This window comes from Lissotriton vulgaris, chromosome 2_1 (assembly GCF_964263255.1).
Source record: "Lissotriton vulgaris chromosome 2_1, aLisVul1.2, whole genome shotgun sequence".
NCBI classification, from domain to species: domain Eukaryota; kingdom Metazoa; phylum Chordata; class Amphibia; order Caudata; family Salamandridae; genus Lissotriton; species Lissotriton vulgaris.
This window is the reverse complement of record NC_141687.1, coordinates 372,266,272-372,282,462: the sequence shown is the minus strand read 5'-3', so window position 1 is coordinate 372,282,462 and position 16,191 is coordinate 372,266,272. Positions and strand designations below refer to the sequence as shown.

Genomic DNA, 16,191 nt, shown 5'->3' with positions numbered 1-16,191 from the left:
AATGGAGATGCAGGAGGCCATCATGCCTATCAACTGCATGAACACTCTTGCTGGAAGTGAGTGTTGAGGTCTGAATTTTTAGATCATCGATTGAATGCTGCCGACTCTCACTGAATTCGGCTGTGCTGTGGCCGCCAGAGTGTCTATGGTCGCACCCAGATACTGCCGTATGTGGGCAGGCTGGAGATGGGATTTTGGGTAATTCAGTGAGAACCCCAGATCGTGCAGGAGGTGAATGGTGTGGGACACGTGGTGGGCGCACTGCTGGGCCGACTTCGCTTGAATGAGCCAGTCGTCCAGATTGGGGTAGACGTGGATGTTTTGACGTCTCAGATGCGCCGCCACCGTCGCCAGGCACTTTGTGAAAACCCTGGGTGCCGTGGTGACCCCGAAAGGCAAAACCTTGAATTGGTAGTGCTGGTTTTGGATGGTGAACCTGAGGTATTTTTTGTGTGAGGGATGTAGCGGAATGTGAAAGTACGCATCCTTCAGGTCCAGAGTTGCCAGAAAGTCCCCCTGTTGAAGCAGTGGAAGAACTTGCTGCAGTGTTAGCATGTGGAAATGCTCTGATAGGATGTAAAAGTTGAGGGGCCTGAGATCCAGGATGGGCCTGAGGGATCCGTCCTTCTTTGGAATCAGGAAGTACAGGGAGTAAACTCCTGCGCCTCTTTCCTGCAAGGGTACGAGCTCTATTGCCCCTTTTTGTAGCATGACTTTGACTTCCTGCTGCAATAAGTGCAAGTGCTCGCCGGACATAGGACGGTGCCTTGGGGGTATGTTGGGTGGAGTGGATGTGAGCTGCAGACAATAACCAAATTGGATAAGCTTTCTGACCCACCTGTCCGTGGTGATGGACTTCCACACGGGCAGGAACTGCTGGAGTCTCCCCCCGACCGGTGTTGTGTGGTCGGGGGGCAGTGACAATGCGTCACTGTTTGTTGGCGGTAGAGTACCTGGAGCTGTTGTTGCCACGTCCTCCGCCCTTGGGGTTGTTGCCGCGGTATCCTCCTCGACCCTTGTTGGTATAAGTTGTCTGGGTGTTGCTTTTGTAGAACTGCGCTGACTGCGAAAGTTGACCCCTTGAGGTGCCTCTAGCATTGGAGCGATGAAAGGACCCACTCCGAAACTGCTGGGACTGCAAGGCACCCATAGATTTTGCAGTGTCGGTGTCCTTCTTCATCTTCTCAAGGGTGGTATCAACCTCCGGGCCAAACAGGTGATCTGGGTTGACCGTTTGGTTCAAGATGGTGGTTTGAATGTCCGGCTTGAACCCAGATATCCGTAGCCATGCATGTCTACGAAGCATAACGCTAGTGTTAATTGCGCGTGCGGCGGTGTCAGCCACGTCCAGAGCGCACTTTATGGAAGCGTTGGAGATTAGCTTCCCTCCTGTATTAACATTTCAGCATCTTCCTTATATTGATCGGGTAAATGTTGCAAAAGGGTCTCTAGGGTATCATAGTGTGCCCTGTCATAACGCGCAAGGAGCGCCTGCGTGTTAGAGATGCGCCATATGTTGGCTGCCTGCGCTGCCACCCTTTTCCCTGAAGCCTCAAAGACTTTTGACTCTTTGTCTGGGGGAGGAGCATCACCCGTAGTTTGCCCTCTTCCGGGCATTGGAGACAACCAGGGAGTCTAGAGGCAACTGTCCCTTAATATAAGTTGGATCTGTGGGCGCCGCCTTGTACTTTTTGTCGATCCGCGGGTTGATGACCCTCGCCCTGGTGGGTTCTTTGAAGACCTCCGCAGCGTGCTTCAAAACACCCTTCAGCATTGGCAGAGTCTTTACAGTCTTTTCAAAGACAGAAAAAGTGTCAAATAGGAAGTCGACGTCCACAGGGTCAGCATGCAGCTCGACGCTGTGATTGGCCGCAGCCCGCTTAATGAGGGCATTGAAAGCCGCAGAGTCCTCAGTGGGGGAAGTTTTCGCTGAGAAAAGCTGAGGGTCCTGTCCAGAATGCGGGTCCCCAGGATCGCCACCAGCAGACCAGGGCTCTGCCCCATCCTCTGGGTCTGTGTAGACTGGATAGCTGTATTCATCCTTGTCGTCTCCTTCACCAGCTTCTGCATTGGAGTGAGTGGGCGAGAGTTCGTGAGCCTGGGGTGAAATGGGCTCCACCAAGGCTGGAGAACCAGCAGAGTCCATCTTTCGTTTGAGTGGGATCTTGTACGACTCCAACTGGGGCTCAGGGGTGATTTTCCTCTTCAGGAGGGAAAGCCTGCCCGTTTCGGCGTCGATGAAATGTTCCTGACGCTCTTCCTCCGAAAGTTGTCGAGGCCGTGGGCCGAGGACCACCAACGATTGTTTCGGCGTCGAAGACACCTTTTCGGGCACGCCGGCCCCCGGTTTAGCAGCGAAAGCCTTGTGCGCTGTCTTCGGCGGCAAGGTGAAAAGGATCGGCGTGTGCGCCTTTGCCGGTTTCCACAGAGGCTTTGCCGGCCAAGGGTCCTTCGGCTCGACCGCTGCGGCGCCGTCCCTAATGCGCTGTAGGGACTCTGTAACCTTCTTAGTGAACGCGGCGGATGGACGCGCCGGTTCGACAGGGTCCTTAGCGGTTGGTTTCGGAGCGGAGTCCGACGAGGTTCCCCTTGGAGTCGACGCACTCGGCGCAGCTCCCTTGGCCTTGTCGTGTGGAAGCGGGGCAGAGATGTTCTTCGGGTCGTCAGGCCGCTTCTTCGGGTCGGTAAGAGACCGTTTGGGGTCCTCGACCGTCTTCTTGTGATCGGGTCGACTCTTGTCCGCGTCGACAGTCTTCAGCGCCGATGCGGCCGCGTCCGACCCCTTCACCTTCGGCTTCGATGTAGTAGCCTTCGGTTCGGCCATTTTGACGTGGCTTTTCGGCTCGACGGCCATTTTAGATTTCTTCGGCGCCGAGGCCTCCGAAGCCTTCGATCCGACCAATGCGATGCGCACTTTCGGTTTCGATATCTCCGGCGTCGAGACCGTAGATTTCACTTTTGGTTTCTGTGCCACCGGGAGTGAATCGGTACCAATGTCCGTGGCCGGGCCAGCAGGCGGGGCCAAGGAACTCACAACAAGGTTTTGGGTAAGGCCCGAAGGCGATCCCTCGACCTGGGCCTTATGTATTTGAACGGCCCCGGAGTCAGTCTGAGGAAGCTCTTCGTCTGAGCTATCCTCCATGGTTGCAAGGGCCACGTCGTCGTCCCTACCTCCTCGACGACTTCACCGAAATCTTCGGTCTCAGCGTCGTAGTCGTCCTCGACCTCCGACGCGGGGTTAGATTCCAAGATGTCCTGGATATCTTCATCCTCGACCTCCCCAGCATCGAAAATGTCCGTAGGCGGCGGTGCAGATTGCTGGGCCTCCAGGCGCGCAGCTCGACGGAGCTTGAGTGTTTTCTTGGACCGGAACCTGGAACAGGCCATACACTTGGCCTCGTCGTGGTCCGGCGACAGGCATTTGTTGCACACCGGGTGGACGTCGATATGTGGGTACTTCGAGGCACACACCAGACATCGTTTGAATGGACTTCGTTCCATGATGGATGGTCGAAGAGTCTGGAGCGTCGACTAGGCCCTTCCGCACCGAAAGCATGAGGAGGTACAAGCTTGGCTTGGAGCCGAGGAAAGTTGCGAAGCCGAACGCAAGACAATACCGACGCAAGTCCTAAAGACCTTTTGGTCTCAAGTAAAGTTAAGTTAATTCTTATCGATTCCGACAAGAGGGAACCAAAGACATCCGAACCCAATGGCGGAAAAAAACAATCTGGGGATGGAGTCGATGCCCATGCGCACTGTAGTCCAGGGAAGGAGCCACCTATCTCGTGGTACTTCGAAGACTCTTCCAGGACAACCATGTGCAATCATCCGGACCCAACACTAGGCGGCGATCTATGCACAGATATGAATTCAGCAGCCCACATGCCTCGAACATTTACCTTCGGTAACACCATATCTGGTAAAGACTATCTAGCCACAGATTAGAATAACTCACAGGCCTCAGACTGGATCCAGAAATGTTTTGTGGGAAGTAACCCTGCACGCCGGTCGGTGGCACCGTTCGGCTGCACATGGCACCGTCTGTAGCAGAGGTGAGGTGTGCAGTGCCTACATAGCCGCCACCCCACCATGCTGACATCAGTTTCTGGTTGCCACAAAGACCACTGAATACTGGTGCGTCAAACTAGGGACCTTGAAAGGGAAGAAAACAAGTTACTTACCTGTAACTTTGGTTCCCCAGTATTGATAACTTTCATAGATTCCCATGCTTTTGTATCATTCCCCGTCGTTGGAATGAGAGTCTCGGTAACAAAAATAACATAGCAGTAGGTACAAAAGAGAAAGAAAAAGACCTAGGCCCATTCCCTTTTGTAGCATATCCGCCTCTTTTTGTAAAAGAGACCAAACTAAGCATCAGCCAATCAGAACCCTCCTGAAGGAACCTCAGAGCCTCAGATTTTTGTAGCCGTTGGGTAACAGTAACCACATCTGCTGAAGGCTGAGCTTTTCTCCGGGAGGAGGGTGGGCGCATGGGAATCTATGAAAGTTACCAATACTGGAGAACCAAAGTTACAGTTAAGTAACTTGTTTTCTTGCCCCAGTATTGGAACTTTCATAGATTCCCATGCTTTTGTATCAGAGTAGCTAGCAGTAGCAATAAAGCACATTTTGTGGCGTAAATACAAAAACATCTCAGTATGCATACTCTCATAAGAGAAGAAGTAAAGACACATTAGAATAGCGATTAGTAGCAACATTAGATACAAAATGTGCAGAAATAAGAAGGAGGGATAGTAAGGAAAGCTCACCAATCAGTGGAAGAGGTTCCTCAAGACTGCCCGGCCCACAGGAGATCCATCTTGCAATACTTTGCTTCGAAAGTGAAAGGCCTTTGCGCAGACCCCCAAAAGCAATGAATAACTGTGAAGACTTATGAAACTCTTTGGTGCAATCCAGATAAAATTTCAAGCACCGCTGCACATCATGAGAATGGAGTGAACTCTCCGCTGGTCTTGAAGGTTGAGGAAAGAATGACCTGAGAATCACAGGTTCATTTAAGTGAAAGTCCGAAGGCACTTTAGGTACGAACTTCGGATTAGTTCTTAAAATCATGGTATTTCTTTTGAACAGTAGAAAAAGTTCCTGAATTGTGAGAGCCTGCAATTTCCCAATGCATCTTCCTGATGTGAGGGCAAGAAGGAGAGCCAATTTCCATGAAAGAAATTTCATGTCTGCCTGATGAATCGGTTCGAAGGGATCTTTCATGAGCTGTTGGAGGACCAAATTCAAATGGCAAGTGGGAGGCGGAGGCCTCACCGGGGGGAAGACGCGGAATAAACCCTTGAGAAATTGTTTAATTATTCTTTTTTTTTTATATAACTCTTTATTTGTGACTGCATGTCTTATCACAATATACAATCAGGCATTTCCAATAGTGTACAGTCTTTTCTCTTTTCACCCACATCAAACATCAACAGACTTATTTGATAACGACTTCACAATATTACTTCCGAAAGGTACCAAAAAACATTTAGTCTTAATCAGTATAAAAGAGGTGCAATAATTATCTAGGAGGAGAACTTTCCGTGTACTGCCGTATATTACACCCAAGTTGTATAGCATTGATCTCGGAGAACTTAAATCTTAACATTTTCCCATCCCTCCCAACTCACCCACCCCATCTCGTATGTCTCCTAACCCACGCACACAAAGCACTCTACGAAATCGGACCAGAATGCCTCAACACAGGACTGCCCTTCTACACCCCCTCACGCCAGCTACGATCATCCAACCAAGCCCTGGCCACTGTACCTCGCATCAACAAAACCACCATGGGAGGTAGATCCTTTTCCTACCTGGCAGCTAAAACCTGGAACTCACTTCCCACTCACCTTCGCCTTACTCAGAACCACCTAGCATTCAGAAAGCAACTTAAAACGTGGATATTTGACCAGTAATTCCCCACCCCTCTTCAAGCGCCTTGAGACCCTCTGGGTATGTAGCGCGCTATATAACTTTTCTGACTTGACTTGACTCTCCGTCTACAGGGCAACCTTTCCAGATACGGAAAACAATCTCACCTGGGATAGTGTGCTCGCACTCGACTGACTAACCTGTGCACTCTCTAGGCCTATTCCCTACAGGCATCCTCACATCCCTCCCCCTTATGTTCGTAGCTATGGGTTGTCTGCCTGTGATGGCATTAGCTCCATTTGTTTAATTATTCTTGAAGACTGAAGAGAAGGTCCAGATGCAGAGCATCTGTAGCGAGAGATCGCTGCCAGGTGAACTTTTATGGATGAATGAGCCAATCCTGTCTTAGCGAAAGACAAGAGATAAGGTAGAAGTTGATGTGGTTGAGACGTGAAGAGTTCAACACTTTCCTTCCTGCACAAAATGCAAAATCTCTTCCATTTAAAACGGTAAGTTTTATCTGTAGAAGAAGCTCTAGCTTGAGACAAAACCTCTCTCACTTCATTCGAGATGGGAAGGTTCATGAATTCTCGCTGCTCAGGAGCCATGCAGTCAGGTGTAATGAGTGTGGATCCGGATGCCAAGTCTGCCCGCAGGACATCGTGAGAAGGTCCAGAATCGTCCACAAAGGAAGAGGAAGGACGAGAGACAGAAGGTGAAGTTCCGTGAACCAGAACTGTTGTGACAACGCAGGGGCTATCAAGATCACCTTGTACGGTTCTGCATTGATCTTCCTGAGAAGCCTGGGGATCACTGGAATGGGGGGGAAAGGCGTACACAAATGCTTTTGACCAGGCTATCGAAAGCGCATTCTCCAACGACCCTCGATGGTGAAGCCTGCTTGCATAAAACCGGCATTTCTTGTTGGCCGGGGTGGCAAATTGATCCATTGAGGGTTTGCCCTATCGTTGGTAAACCTCCTCCAAGACCACCTGGTTCAGCGGACGGAAGATAGCCTGCTGAATCTGTCTGCCTTTTCGTTTAGAATTCCTGGTAGATGTTCTGCCCGTAGCGTTATTCCATGCAGAATAGCCTACTCCCAAATCTTCTGGGTTTCCTGAGACAACGGAAGAGATCTGGTACCCATTTCCTTGTTTATGTAGTGCATGGTCGTGGTGTTGTCCGCTCGGATGAGAACCTCCGCCCCCTGCAGCCGAGGAAGAAATGCTTGAAGTGCCACCATGATAGCCCTGAGTTCTAGGGGGTTGATGTGAAGAAGACGTGCTAGGGCAACCAATGCCCGCTGACATGAAGATCCTGAAGCACCGCACCCCAGCCGTCCAGTGACGCATCCCTTGTCACCACTTGAGGAGACGGATTGCCTACGAAGGATAGACCTTGGGAAAGGTTTTCCTGTCTTGTCCATCACAAGGCCGCTCTTTTCATTGCAAAAGTGATCGTCATCTTGTCGTCGAATGAGCCGTGAACTTGCTTTCACTGTTTGTCTAGCTTCTCTTGAAGAGGCTGCATCCGCAATCTGCAGTGAGGTATTAGAGGAATGCATGAGGAGATCACCCCAAGAAGGGATTTGTAACGGCGTACTGATAGACCAGAAATGCAGTGCCATGGCTCGCAGTTTTTCCAGCCTTTCTAATGATGGGAAAGCCTTGTTGAGATTTGAGTCCAAGATGGCCCCCAGGAAACGCGCTGTCCTGGACGGAATCAGAGATGATTTTTCCTTGTTGAGAGTAGGACCCAAAGTCTGGAATAGGTTCGCACATGCGTTGAGCGCTTCCCTCGCAGCCTCCATGCACGGGGCATTCAGCAACCAATCGGCCAGGTAAGGGAAGACCTGAAAGAGAGGTCTCCGCAGGAAAGAGGCCACTGTTGCCAGTACCTTGGTGAAGGTTCTTGGGGCAGAGCGAAGTCCAAAGGGTAAAACCCTGAATTGACAGTGGCTCTTGGCTACTGTAAATCGTAGAAACCTCCTGTGCGCTGGGTGAATGGGTAAGTGAAAATACGCATCTTCGAGATGGAGAGTGGCCATGAAATCCCCTGGATTGATGAGACGTAAGATATCCTGAAGGAAACCATACAAAAGGATTGGGAAATGAGATAGGTGTTTAGCTCCCTAAGGTCTAAAATAGGGCGCCATTTCTCCAGCGTCTTCTTCACCAGGAAGAACCTGGAATAAAACCCGTTCACTCTTTGAGATGAGGGAACCAGCTCCACAGCTCCCTTCAGGAGCAGCTCATGAACTTCGAGCTGCAAGAGACGCAGATGTTTCGATGGAATGGCAGCAGGGGGCTTGGAAGGTGGGATTTGAGTGAATTCCAAGGTATGACCCTTTCGAATTATGCTGAGCACCCAATGGTCTGATGTTATCTGAGACCAGTTGTGGAGGTATTGTGATACCCTGCCTCCTACAGATGTTGTCTTGGAGCAGGAAGAGCCAGAACGCCGCTATCGCAGTTCTGTTTCCCTCTGGTATTCGATCTTGAGAAAGTCGAGGTTTGACCCCGTTTCTGATGATAGGGCTGGCGATATTGTTGTGACCCTGATCCATATGACGAGTACCGCTGCTGCTGGTATGAGCCTCTGTATATGGTACTCCTGCCCCCGGTACCCCTGAAAGGAGCATTCCGGTATTAAAGCGTACCAAGAGACCTAGCCATCTCTGTATCCTTCTTAATATCTTGGAGGGTTATCATCTATGTGTTTTCCAAACAATGCCTCGCCATCGAAAGGAAGATCCAAGATCTTATTCTGGACCTTCGGCCTGAACCAAGTCGCTCTGAGCCATCCTTGGCGATGAAGAACCGCTGCCCCAGCTAGTGAGCGAAAAGCCGTTGTGGCAATGTCCATGGCACAATCGATTAGCTCCGCTGATGTTGCTTCCCCTTCCTGTAGTATCTTCTTCGCGTCACCTTTCGCTTCTTGGGGAAGTTGATCTAAATAAGGTGAAAGGTCACACCATAACTGGCAATCATACCTGCCCAGTATCGCCAAGGCATTAGCGGCCGGCAGCAGAAGACTAGCCATTGAAGAGAATCTTTTCACAGCGTTATCTAGACTCCTGCCCTCTTTATCAGGGGGAGTAGTCTAAGGCGCCGAAGGGTTGCGGGACTTCCTCTGTGCCGCCTGCGAAATCACAGAGTCTGGTTTTGGGTGCCCAGTCAGAGACGCCGGTCCATCCTCAGGCGCCTTATATTTCTTTTCCAGGCGCGGTAGGACAGGGACCACTGTAGCCGGGTTCTTCATAGTCTTAGGACCTTCATCCCATACATGTTGTACAAAAGGAATAGATTTGGTAACTTTTTTATATGGCTCTTTAAAGTCATAGAGTAAACACTCAGTGGCAACAGAAGACAAAAGCAGCTGGAATCTGCAAGATGTCCTCTCCATTACCTTATGAAACCCCCCCGATATCCGCCGGAGGAGAATCCACAGGGTCTGGACATGGTGACGCCGGGTCCGGGATACATACTCATCCCATCCTAAGCCCTGATTAGGCCTGTCATCGAGATTCTGATCCTCATCCGAGGAATCATCCTGTATGTCCGGTAGTGTTGAAGGTACATGTGGAGCAGGTGTCTGAGGCTGAGAGACCACCTGAGTTGGCAATTCTGGAGAGATCATCACTGGAGTTGTAGAAGTAGGCAAGGCTTGAGTAGCCGGAATAGCAGCAGGCTGACAGCACCTTGATTTGTAATCCTGTAACATGTTATGGAGCTCTTGCAAGAAAGAAGTAGGAACAGATACCATCTCTTGGCATGTGAACCCCTGCAGTTGAGAAGAATGTTGATATGAACACTCCCGAAGAAACTCTCCCTCCGAATCTGTTTTCTGATATTTAACAAGCAGTTGGGATGGACTGTGTGCATACCTAAACGAGTCCTGATCATCATTATCAGAATCCTCATCTTCCTCTTCTAACAACAGAGCGGGAGGCAAGGGGGTAACCCTCCTTTGAGACGTCATGTCCGGAGTAATTCTTTTCAAAGAAATAGTAATTTTCTCCGTCGACGACAGTATCGTCGACGGTCTCGTCGTGGATGGAGCAGATAAAGGTAAACCTGCCGTCGTCGATGGAAAAGCCACCGTTGATGGACGAACTGCAGAAGAGGAAATAGGCGTCGTCGACGAGACCGTCGACACTCCCACCGTCGTCAATGTTGCCGTCGTTGAAGCACTCGTCCACAAAACCGTTGTCGTTACCATCGTCAACGAAATCTTCGATGTCGCTGTCACCACCGTCGACTATCCCATTGAAGCCGACGATCCCCTCGACGGCACCATTTTAACCTTGGACTTCGACGTCTTCGTCGACGGAGCCTTCTGCTACGTCGTCGACGACTTGGAACTTTTGTCTGACTTCTCAGATGACAGAGAAGATGGCTTTTTGAAGGCTGAGCAGTCTTCATCACAGTGGACCGCTTAGATGGTCCCTCCCTCTCCTTTACACAGCAGTGAGGAGATTTGACAGGACTTTGGCTCTCAGACTCACAGGGGTTTTTTTTTTAGGCCTTCACTGGATGCTCCACAGAAGGTGAAGGGGAAACCCTACCCCTTTTGACTGACCTTCTGAGAGATGAAGCTGAAGAGGAGTCCTCACTGTCGCTGGACACCGTGTCTTTTCTAGACTTCAATTTCTGGAGCCAAGTGAGGAGCCGGCTTAGTAGAAAAGGTACAGCAGATCTTGCAGTCCGCAGCCTTATGATCCGGGTACAGGCAATATATACAGTCATTATGCCTGTCCTCTAAATACAGCCTTTTCTTGCCATAGGTGGAACATGACTTGAAAAGGGCCTTCTAATCCTTATCAGACATCTTGGTAGGTACAGCCAACAATCCTGAAGAAAAACCTCAAAAGAGTAGAAGGTTGGGCAGAGCTCAAAGGAGACTCCCTAAGCACAACATGCGGTAGAAAATCTGAGGCTCTAAGGTTCCTTCAGGAGGGTTCTAAGGGATGAGGCCCTTCTGATTGGCTGATGCTTAGTTTGGTCTCTTTTACAAAAAGAGGCGGATATTCTACAAAAGGGAATGAGGCCTAGGCCTTTTTCTTTCTCTTTTGTACCTACTGCTATGTTATTTTTGTTACTGAGACTCCCATTCCGACGACGGGGAATGATACAAAAGCATGGGAACCTATGAAAGTTCCAATACTGGGGCAAACAGCCTTGCACTCTGAATCTGCAGGGAGGATGGGTGAGACTGAGTAATCACCGGCTAGATGGAGCCTCTACCAGATAAGGCGTCACCAAAGGTAAGTAACTTGTTGATCAAATAGAGACTTCTAGCTGTAGATTACTTTCCTTAGAATACATAGCAAAGCAATACCTCTCCAGAGGTGGGGTTGTGACATGGATTATACTAGAAAGTTCCTGCTGGACTGAACAGGGAAAATATCAGTCTTGACAGACCTGACTGGCAAGACAGTAGTGCTTTGTAAACGGATGCAAGGTAGCCCACCTTGCTGCCTGACAGATATCTAGGACGGATGTATGGCGTTACAACGCATAATTTTACATCGCATTCCATTACAACGCGATTTTTACAACGCAGGATCCATTACAATGCATGCCTTTACAACGCATGTCATTACATAGCAGATGCTATTACAACGCATGCCATTACAACGTAAGTATAGGTAAGTATATCTTTTTAAAAAAAAAGTAATTAAGTTAATTTAATTAATTTAATTTAATTAATTTAAATAAAATCATTTTAAAATTGTAATTAATTTAATTTAATAAATTTACTTCTATTAATTTAATTTAATTAAAAAATTTAATTAATTTAATTAATTTTAAAATTGTAATATTTATTTTAATTAATTAAATTTAATTAATTTATTTTAATTAAAAATTGAAATTAATATAATTTAATTTATTTAATTTAATTAATTTAATTGAATTGAATTAATTTTTACAATTGTAATTTAATTGAATTAATTTAATTGAATTAATTTAATTTAATTTAATTAATTTAAAAATTATAAATAATATAATTAAAATAAATACCCCTGTACCCCAAAACCCAAACCCAGCCCTGAAACCTAAAAATACCCCTGTACCCCAAAACCCAAACCCAGCCCTGAAACCTAAAAATACCCCTGTACCCCAAAACCCAAACCCAGCCCTGAAACCTAAAAATACCCCTGTACCCCAAAACCCAAACCCAACCCTAAAACCTAAAAATACCCCTGTACCCAAAAACCCAAACCCAGCCCTGAAACCCAAAAATACCCCTGTACCCCAAAACCCAAACCCAGCCCTGAAACCTAAAAATACCCCTGTACCCCAAAACCCAAACCCAGCCCTGAAACCTAAAAATACCCCTGTACCCCAAAACCCAAACCCAGCCCTGTAACCTAAAAATACCCCTGTACCCCAAAACCCAAACCCAACCCTGAAACCTAAAAATACCCCTGTACCCCAAAACCCAAACCCAGCCCTAAAACCTAAAAATACCCCTGTACCCCAAAACCCAAACCCAGCCCTAAAACCTAAAAATACCCCTGTACCCCAAAACCAAAACCCAGCCCTGAAACCTAAAAATACCCATGTACCCCAAAACCCAAACCCAGCCCTAAAACCTAAAAATACCCCTGTACCCCAAAACCCAAACCCAGCCCTAAAACCTAAAAAATACCCCTGTACCCAAAAACCCAAACCCAGCCCTGAAACCTAAAAATACCCAAACACCCCAAAACATATACCTCAGTACCCCAAAACATATACTCCTATACTCATACTTATTTTTAAAATTACTTAAATTAATATATTTAATTTAAAATAAAAAAAACATAAATTAATATATTTCTTTATAATTAATATTAATTAAATTAAATAATATTAAATAAAATAAAAAAATATATATACTTACCAATACTTACGTTGTAATGGCATGCGTTGAAATAGCATCTGCTATGTAATGTCATGCGTTGTAAAGGCATGCAATGTAATGGATCCAGCGTTGTAAAAGTTACGTTGTAATGGAAGTGTGTTTTAAAAGTTGCGATGTAACGGTTGTTTCCCATCTAGGATAGGTACTCCACGAGCTAACTTCAAGCGGTTACTTTTTTGCCAATAGGTGGCAGATTTTGAAGCAGAGCACTATTGATCGTGAAATGGTCCGTTCCGGACTGTCTTTCCTTTTATGACTCTGAAGTACTCCACAAGAGTTGATTATCCACCCGGAACTTCTTTGAACAGTCAAGGTAATGCCACAACACTCTTTTTAGGTCCAGGCGACGGAGCATCTCTCCACGTCAGCCAGCACGGATCGGAGGTAGGGTTCGGGTGCAGGGGTGGGAGGAGGGAGGGGGAGGACACAGTGGAAACTGGTATTAAAAAATAAAATTAAAAACTTACCTTCTCGCCGCTTCCTAGTCATAGTCCTCCCCTGCTGGCTTGAATAAGAAGCACAACCAGGCTCCGAGCCAATCACAATACTACCGTAGCTGCGTTGTGATTGGTCGGAGCGCCATGTTTTGGAGCTTAGACTCTGACTTGGCATGTTCTCCGCGCAGGCTGTAATGCAGCCTGCATGTAGAACATATGAAGTATGCAATACGGTTTGGCCGACCAAATAGGAAGGATGCTCTAGTCCAAAAAACCAGTTTGTCTGGGTAGGTACAGAAGCTGAGGACAAAGCCTGTAGCTACCTGACCCCTCCAGGTAGAGTTTACTGGAACCGGATAGGGCAGTTGTATAACGGCTCAAAAGGAGCGCACAGCAGAAATAGTAGGACTAAACCTAGGACTCACTGAGACACAAGGACAGGTGAAGGTGGGAACATCTGTTGGAGACCTTTCAAAAAGCTAAGTACAATAGGTGACTTGAATAGTTGTGGCTGAGCTGGCTACCTCAGAAATGAGGAGATGGCTGAAAGAAAGCCTTTTAAAGGTGCCCATAGCCAAGCCCTACTGGGCTAGAGAAAGAACAAACATAATAACCTGGGAAAGCGGTGCAAATAAGTGTGTGTGGGGGAGGAGGGGGAATCAACCTGTCTATCTTTACACCATGCCATAAACCGGCTCTAACAACAGACGTATACTGTCTTGGAGGAAGGACACCTGGCTGCCAAGATAATATTGTAGACTTCGGCGGAAGGTCAAAGGCAGTCAACTGTCGCCTCCCAATCTCCAAGTGTAAAGGAAAAGTGCTGTCAAGTTCAGGTGCCTGCCCTGTTGCTGCAACATAAGATCTTCCCGAAGAGGCAGCCTGATCGGAGGACCCGTGCTTATGCTGAACATATCTCCATGCCCAATCCGGAGCCACCAGAATGACTAGGGCCTGGTCGTGCCTGGTCTTCTTGAGAACCCTGGGCAGGAGTAGCACTGTCAGAAAGTTGTACAGGAGGCCTGAGCTCCACTCGAGATGTAAAGCATTTAGTAGCGAGAGTCGCCTTGGAAACTCCAGCGGACCTAAAAGTTGACATTGCGCGCTTTTGAAAGATCCAAGCAAGGTTTTGCACATTCTTGGAAGAGATCTTGAACCACCTTTGGATGGAGATGTCATTTTGTGATCCGCTAGGCATCGAGAGCAGAGTTCATCCACCATGGCATTTAGAGACCCTGCCACCTGTCGAACAACCAAGGATATGTCCCGATGTTCCAGCCATGTCCAGAGGCCCAGAGCATATTGACAAAGAGTTCACAACCCCATCCGTCCTGTTTGCTGTAATACTACACAGCGGTGCTGTTGTCCATGAACACCTGAACCAGTTTTCCTAGGATTGAAGGAAATAAGGCCTTCAATGCCAGTCGGAACGCTTGGAGCTCCAACAAGTTGATGTGGAGTCTGGATTCTGCATGAGACCAGAGACCTCTGCTCTCCATCTCCCACAAATGGCCACCAGAAGGAAACTAAGTTGAACAGTCTCAGAGTCAGTCTCACTGAAATCCAGGAAAGAGGCTGAAACATTAGTAACATAGCCTGAATATCCAAGACTCGCTCCTGGGGAGGATAGTCCCGAAATTGCACTGTGTCCTGGACCATTCCGAGGAAAGGCATCGTCTGAGAGCGAGTCAGGTCTGACTTCAGCACATTGATTGTGAACCCCGAGATTGCAGAAGGTTCGCCGTAGTCTAGAAGTGGGAGACGACTGCGCGGGACAACTTGCCTTCAAAAGCCAATCATCGAGTAAGGGAAAGACTGGAGACCCTGACCTCTGCAGATGCGCTGCAGTCATCACTTTCGTGAAAACACCACAGGGCCACAGGAAAGGTTGAAGGGAGCACAGCAAACTGAAAGTGCTCTATGTCTTCTGTAAATTGCAGGTAGCCCCTACGGGCAGACAAGACGGGGAAGTGAAAATAAGCATCTTGCAAGTCCAGCTGTACCATCCAGTTTCCAGGGACCAGGGCAGACAAGACTTTCCGAGGGTGAGCATTCTGAATTTCCCAGGAAGAGATTCAGAAGGCGCAGGTCTAGAATGGGATGAAGCTCTCCGGAAAGTAACGGGACTAGCAACCACAACCTACATCCGATGCCTTCATCTACCCTATATCTCTCTTCCCAAGAGAACTAACACCTCCTGTCGAAGCAAAGAGAGGCGGTCCTCCACCAGCTTGTCATAAGTAGGTGGCATGGGGGGGGAGGGGTGGTTAAAAAGGGGTGGGAGTAGCCCCTTTGGAGGAACTGTAAACACCTAATGGTATGATGTAATTGACCTCCAGTGGTGTAGGTGATGGCATATCCTGCCCCATGATGGTCGGAAAGCAGAATAAAGAGGTGGGAGTTAAAGGGGGTGGACTGGCTCAACCTCTGGCTGCCTGTTCTACGTGGTCTGTGGGAATCACGTCCTCAGCCACAAAAAGAATGTGAGAGTTGGTGGCGTAGAGTAGTGTCCAGATTTTTTGCATGGTGCCCCCCCCACCCCCTTAGCTGGATGTTGATGCTCTTTGAGTAAGTGTGCCCTGGGTTCCAGGTGCTTTCCCTAAAACTGTGTACACACGTACACACACACGTACACACACACACACACACACACACACACGTACACACACACACACACACACACACACACACACACACACACACCCCGCCCCGCCCCCCCCCCCTCCAGAATTGGCAGGGTCCACGAAGAGGAATTTTTAAAGGCATGCCACCTTTGTGAACTGACCCAGACATTTGCTGCTCCAAGCAACTGGTCACCACCAGTTCTAACCCCCACTTTGGGAGGGAGAATTGGCAGGAAAACCAAGATAGGAGGAGAGGTGTGCCCACATTTCTCAACCCCACCCCTCAGGTGGCGCGGCAAAGCACAACTCTCAGTCCCCTGCATTCTTGAAGATGGTGGGACCCAGTG

General features: G+C 48.3%; 1 protein-coding gene across 2 annotated transcripts in view; it reads right to left on the bottom strand.

Moving 5' to 3' along the window:
- The window catches only part of SMG6 (SMG6 nonsense mediated mRNA decay factor), a 1,283,123-nt gene that overhangs the window by 1,171,712 nt on the left and 95,220 nt on the right, over positions 1 to 16,191 (bottom strand). The gene's annotated exons all lie outside the window — the stretch shown is intronic.